Source organism: Rhinopithecus roxellana, chromosome 14, assembly GCF_007565055.1.
Source record: "Rhinopithecus roxellana isolate Shanxi Qingling chromosome 14, ASM756505v1, whole genome shotgun sequence".
NCBI lineage: Eukaryota > Metazoa > Chordata > Mammalia > Primates > Cercopithecidae > Rhinopithecus > Rhinopithecus roxellana.
In genome coordinates this window covers 76,890,424-76,897,761 of record NC_044562.1, presented here as the reverse complement: position 1 = coordinate 76,897,761, position 7,338 = coordinate 76,890,424, and positions in this window count along the sequence as shown.

The window sequence follows — 7,338 nt, the reverse complement described above, 5'->3', positions numbered from 1 at the left end:
TCTGAGATAGAAATTATTATTATCCTGCTTATCGATGAGAAAACCAAGCCCCAGAGAGGTTAAGTGACTCACCTATGGTTTCACAGTCAGATAAATGGAAAAGGGTACAAGCAGACAATTCGCATAAGATAAAATGCAATCTCAAATGAAAAAATGTTCAAGATTGCTAGTCATCAGAGAAATGTAAATTAAAACATTAATTTCATACCACACCTTTGGGGAGGCTTAAACTATCACTCTCAGATGTGGTGGCAACAATGTAAATCAGTGCAAGCTTTCAGGAAAGCCATTTGCTAATACTTATAAACAATGGTAAAGAGGCTCCCTTTAATTCAGTAATTACACTCCTAGAAATTTATTCTTAGAAAGTTATTCAAAAGAAAGAGCCATATGAATAAAAAATTTGCTGTAGCTTCTTTATGGTATCAAACATTGAAAGCAGTCTAAAGTTCCAAATATAGGGACTTTTAAAGTAAACTATGATACATCAATGAAACGGAATACCATGTGGCCATTTAAACTATAATTATCAGTGATAATGGTGATATTAAAGTTATATAATGTTAAGTGAAGTAGGCCAAATATAACATTTTACCTATTTTATGATTGCAACTATGTAAAATTATGTATACATATGTTCAAGGACCAGAATGGAACATAAAATGAAAATGCCTGAGACATCAGATGGCATAATTTTAAGTCCATTTCTTTCCTATTTTTAATTACCTTTATTTTTGTTGTTTTCCATATGATGGCAAAATCGGGAGTTAGGAAAAAATAGAAGACACCGTTTCTACCTTTTGGTGATACAGAATGTAGCTGAGCATTCATAGAATCATTGACTTTTAGAGCTGGAAGGTGCTTTATCAGACTCTTGGTGCAACTTCCTAATTTTACAGATAGATACTCTGAGGCAGAAAAAGACTGACTTGCTCAACCACAAATATTTAATTAGGAGCCAGAATTTTCAACTTCAAAAGTGACCCACCATCATTTAGGGGACATTTCTTATAGAGAAATCAAGTAGTTAGGACCCTATCTTGAAACAGATTATGGTAATAAAAATAACCATTTTAACCTAATTCTACTTTTTAAAATCTGCATTATCAACTGCCTCCTTTCCCCACCTGAAATTTGCTTTATGCCAAAGCAAAAGCGCTAATTCTTGACTACATAGCACACACCATGCATATTTTTGGCATTTCAAAAAATGTCAAAATATTTATAAAGAAGATGAGTATTTCAAATAACAATAGAAAACGTAGCAGTCATTTTCTGGTGATGGAAACAGCAGGAATTCAATTAAGATTTAATAAGTTAATTACACTGAATTTCACTTTTATACATTAAAAAAGTTTTCTAACATTGACTAAAAAATCTGCTTTAAATCTGCTAAAAATTAGTTTCTGGGATGCAAAGGAAGAATATGAGTGAATATGTAAATATGTACATAGCCTTACAGGGAGACCTTCATCTACTCACCTGTGATCACAAAAAGCAAAGCATGTCCACAGGAGAGGTGAGACCCAGGTGGCAAGGGAGGCTCACTAGTCTTAAACTCACTTTTGATAATAGCTTCTGCCTGGACTCTCTGAAAGAACAGAGGAAAATGGAGGCCAGGTGCGGTGGCTCACGCCTGTAATCTCAGCACTTTGGGAGGCCAAGGCCAGCAGATCACTTGAGGTCAGGAGTTCAAGGCCAGCCGGGCCAACATGGAAAAACCCCGTCTCTACTAAAAATACAAAAAAAAAAAAAAAAAAAAAAAAAAATAGCCAGTCGTGGTGGCCTGTACCTGTAATCCCAGATACTCAGGAGGCTGAGGCAGGAGAATTGCTTGAACCTGGGAGGTGGAGGTTGCAGTGAGCTGAGATTGCACCACTGCACTTTAGCCTGGGCAACAGAGCAAGACTCTGTCTCACAAAAAAAAAAAAAAAAAAAGGAAAAAAATGGGAAGATGCTAAAGAAAATTTAGAAGTCACAGACTGATGGGGCTACCAAAGTTGTTTTGGTTGTTGGGGCTGGTATGTCACGGCCACAGGGTTGATTTTCAGGGAGTATGTAAAAGCATCATGTGCTCATTTCAGGGCACTGTGAGTCTCTGAGGGCATCAACCAAACATCGCACCAGCAACCAAGGTGGTGGTGATGGCTGATCCCATCAGTGCTCTGCAGCTGGGGCTTCAGCAGCAGCAGGAAGCAGCACCAGCTCTGGGCATTGGGACAGGAGCATGACCCTCTCATGAGACTTGGTTGGAAGTCCTGGACACTACTTAATAGAAGTTAAGAGCTGTTGAGACACATACCCTAGGGACTAAGGAAATAGAAAACAAGTCATATATTAAGGTTAAGACCTACTCAAATTTAATAATCTGACTGTTTTTCACAACTGTAAATGAGCTCACAACCTATGGTATTCTCCATGATATTTTTCTCTTAGTCACAACTCAGTGGTTCTCAATCCTGGCTAACCATCAAAATCTCCTAGAGAATAAAAGACATCTGTACAGAGGAAACAAACAAAAACACACACAAGAAATGAAAAAAACATAACAAACACCAATGCCTAGGCCTCCCATAGATGGATGAAATCAGAATCTGGTGGTGAATCACAGGAATCAGTAGGTTTGTTTGTTGTTTTTAGAGAGAGACAGGGTCTCACTCTGTTGCTAAGGATGCAGTGCAGCGGAGCAATCATGGCTCACTGCAGCCGTGAACTCCTGGGCTCCAACAATCTTCCCACCTCAGCCTCCCAAGTAGCTGGGACTACAGGCACATGCCACCATGCTTGACTAATTTTTTTGCCTGGGGGTGGCGGCGGGGCAGGGGTGGCAGGGAGGGGGTTGAGGGTGTATGTAGAGAGGAGTCTGGCTATGTTGCCCAGGCTGGTCTCAAACTCCTGGTCTTAAGCAATTCTCCTCCTCAGCCTCCCAAAGTGCTGGGATGATAGGCATGAGGCACTGTGCCAGGCCAAATCAGTATGTTTTAAAAGCTTCTGAGATTCTTCTAATGAACAGTGAGGGTAGAGACCCATTGTTCCAACAAGAGCAGTCAGAATCTTTCTGGAACAGTTCTAATTTTAATGTACATACAAATCACCTGGGGATCTTATTAAGCTGCAGCTCTTGATTTGCTAGGCCTGAGCTGGAGACTGCGATGTTGAATTGCTAACAACCTCTCCTGGTGATGATAACGCTAATAGTCTGCAAACCACCTTTAAGTTTTAAAAGGATCTAGGAAAGTTAAAACAGGTGGTTAATTCCAGAGTAGAGGGGTCAGAGACAAGTAACAACAACAAAAAAAAAAACAAAAAAATTTTTTAACGTTAACAAAAGGGTAAAAACAAAAGTATATAGGAACTCTTTTATTTTATTTTATTTTATTTTTTCCCGAGACCGAGTCTTGTTCTGTCACCCAGGCTGCAGTGCAGTGGTGCAATCTCGGCTCACTGCAACTTCCACCTCCCAGGTTCAAGCAATTCTCCTGCCTCAGCCTCCCAAGTAGCTGGGATAACAGGTGTCCGCCACCACACCCAGCTAAGTTTTTATGGTTTTAGTAGAGAGGAGGTTTCACCATGTTGGCTAGGCTGGTCTTGAACTCCTGACCTCGTGATCCACCCACCTCGGCCTCCCAAAGTGCTGGGATTACAGGCATGAGCCACCACACCTGGCCAGGACCTCTTTTAATACAACCCAATTTTTTTTTTTTTTTGAGATGGAGTTTCACTCTTGTTGCCCAAGTTGGAGTGCAATGGCGCAATCTCGGCTCACTGCAACCTCCTCCTCCCGGCTTCAAGTGATTCTCCTGCCTTAGCCTCCCGAGTAGATGGGATTACAGGCATGGACCACCATGCCCGGCTAATTTTTGTATTTTTAGTAGACGGGTTTCTCCATGTTGGTCAGGCTGGTCTCAAACTCCTGCCCTCAGGTGATCCCACCTCAGCCTCCCAAAGTTCTGGGATTACAGGCTTGAGCCACTGTGCCCGGCCTATGACCCAAATTTTTAACTTGGTCACTGCTATGGTTGGAATGTTTGTATCCCTCTAATATTCATATGTTGAAATCCTAACCCCTAAAGTGATGGTATTAGAAGGTGGGCTGTTGGGAGGTAATTAGGTCATGAGAACTAAAGGGATTAGTGTCATCATAAAAGAGTGCTGAAAGAGCTCAGTTGTCCCTTGCACCATGTGAGGACACAGCGAAATGTGCCTTCTATAAAGTAGGCTCTCACCAGACACCAAACCTGCCAGTGCCTCTTTTTTTTTTTTTTTTTTCAGGAACAGGGTTTCACCATGTTGCCCAGGATGGTCATGAACTCCTGGGCTCAAGCGATCTGCCCACCTCAGCCTCCCAAAGTTCTAGGATTACAGGTGTGAGCCAGCATATCTGACCAAATCCTCCAGTGCCTTGATCTTGGATTTCTCAGCTTCCATAACTGTGAGAAATACATTTCTGTTGTTATAGCAACCCAAATGGACTAAGACAGTCATCTCATCTAAATATGAATTAAAGTCAAGAAAATGCTAAATTGATAGCATGGACATACCTACATTGCCTCCTAACTCCCAAGTTTGCTGTATGTGGCCGTAGTGTCATAACAGTCTAGAGGGGCCTGCTGTGAGTGACACTCCCTAGGACCAAGCTTTAGGCTATGCAGTTGGAGGTGACATTTGGATTGAAATAACAGAGAAGCTGAAGTAATAGGTAAGAAGATGAGCATGCAACTCTGAGGGAGATTTAAGACCAGAAAACGGGAAATGAGCACTTTGGTCAGAGGTCAAGAGGCAGCTGGGTGCAGTGGCTCATGCCTGTAATCCCAGCACTTGAGGAGGCTGAAGCAGGAGGACTGCTTGAGCCTAGGAGTTTGAGATCAGCCTGGGCAACAAAGTGAGATCCCGTCTCTACCAAAAAAAAAATTAAAAATTAGCCAGGTTTGGTGGTATGTGCCTGTAGTCCTTAATACTCAGGAGGCTGAGGCAGGAGGATTGCTTCTGCCCAGGGATTTGAGGTGGCAGTGAGCTATGATCACACAACTGCACTCCAGCCTGGGAAAAAGAATGAGACTCTGTCTAAAACAAAAAACAAAAACCAAAAAAAAAATGTAAGAGGCTGGAGAGACAGAAAAAAATATAGTTTTTAAAATGCCAAACTGGGCCCTCAAAGAATGTTGAGGTTTTTCTCCTATAGTGTGCCAGGCACACTGAGTGGGGAGGTCATGTGTAACTCCTTTGCTTCAGGCTCTCTCTACTTGTCCATCACCAACCACAAGGAGTAATGGAAGGGCTGAACTTTCCCAGGTTTGCTTGGCAAAGAGTTGTGATGATCCCAGAGCATACTGTGGGGTGGAGTGTTATGAGAAGGTTCCGTGGTGGTGGGAGTCCAGGATGTCTTGCAATTAAGTCCTTCCTCTTGCACTGGATGACAAGAGTATATGTACAGTGCCAGGCAGAGTCCACATGGGCTGGCCATAGTGAGAAACGGTGGAAAACAGGGTGGTGTATATAAAAAGTGGATGGCGGTCAGGCACGGTGGAACACGCCTGTAATCCCAGCACTTTGGGAGGCTAAGGCGGGCTGATCACGAGGTCAAGAGATTGAGACCATCCTGGCCAACATGGTGAAACCCCATCTCTACTAAAAATACAAAAATTAGCTGGGCATGGTGGTGCACACCTGTAGTCCCACCTGCAGACACTGAGGTGGGAGAATCCCTTGAACTCAGGAGGTGGAGGTTGTAGTGAGCTGAGGTCATGCCGCTGCACTCCAGCCTGGCAACAGGGTGAGACTGTCTCAAAAAAGAAGAAAGAAAGAAAGAAAAGAAAGAAAAGGAAGGAAGGAAGGAGAGAAGAAAGAAAGAAGAAAGAAAGAAAGAAAGAAAGAAAGAAAGAAGAAAGAAAGAAGAAAGAAAGAAAGAAAGAAAGAAAGAAAGAAGAAAGAAGAAAGAAAGAAGGAAAGAAGGAAGGAAGGAAGGAAGGAAGGAAGGAAGGAAGGAAGGAAGGAAGGAAGGAAGGAAGGAAGGAAGGAAAGAGAGAGAGAGAGAGAGAGAAAGAAAGAAAGAAAGAAAGAAAGAAAGAAAGAAAGAAAGAAAGAAAGAAAGAAAGAAAGAAAAAAAGAGAGGATGGCAAGGCCAGGGAGCTAGAAGTAGAGGGCAGAAGTTCATAGTTTTGAAAGGCCAGACTGAACACTGGGCTAGTTGCATTTTTTTTTTTTTTGAGACAGTCTCATTCTGTCACCCAGGCTGGGGTACAATGGTGAGATCTTGGCTCACTGCAACCTCCACTTCCCGGGTTCAAGCAATTCTTCTGCCTCAGCCTCCTGAGTAGCTGGGACTACAGACATGCCACCATGCCCACCTAATTTTTGTATTTTTAGTAGAGATGGGGTTTCACCATATTTGCCGGGCTGGTCTTGAACTCCTGACCTCGTGATCCACCCACCTTGACCTCCCAAAGTGCTGGGATTACTGGCATGAGTCACTGCACCTGGCCGCTAGTTGCTTTTTTAAAAATTGTGGTAAAATACACATATCATAAAATTTACCATCTTAACTATTTTTAAGTGCACAATTCAGTAACATTAGTACTTTCACATTGTTGTGCTACCATCAATATTGGGCCCATCAATACCATCCATAGAACCCTTTTCATCTTGCAAAACTAAAACTCTGTACCCATTAAGTGACAATTCCCCATCCCCCTGTCGCCCAGCCCTGGCGACGACCATTCTACTTTCCATCTCTATGAATTTGACTATTCCAGGTACCCCATGTAAGTGGAATCATACTATATTTTTCCTTTTGTGATTGGCTTATTTCACTTGGCATGATGTCCTCAAGTTTCATTCATATTGTAGCATGTGTCAGAATTTCCTTCCTTTTTAAGGCTGAATAATATTCCATTTTATGTATATACCACATTTTGCTTATCCATTCATCTGATGATGGACACTTGGTGCCATTGTTTGAATGTATTCCCCAAGCTCATGGGTTGGAAACTTAATTCCCAATTCAACAGTGTTGAGACCTTTAAGAGGTGAGTAGGTCATGAGGGCTCTCCCCTCATGAATGGATTAAAACAGGTATCACACGAGTGGGTTCCTGATAAAAGGATTTGTTTGACCGCCTTTTCTCCCTCTCATGCTCTCTTGCCCTTCCACCTTCCACTGTGGAATGGCACAGCAAGAAGGCTCTCACCAGATGTCAAGCATTTGCCAGTACTCTGGCCTTGGACTTCCCAGTTTCCAGAACCATGAGCCAAATACATTTCTTTTCTTTATAAATTACCCAGTCTCAGGTATTCTGATACAGCAACACAAAATGGACAAAACACTTGGATTGCTTTCACC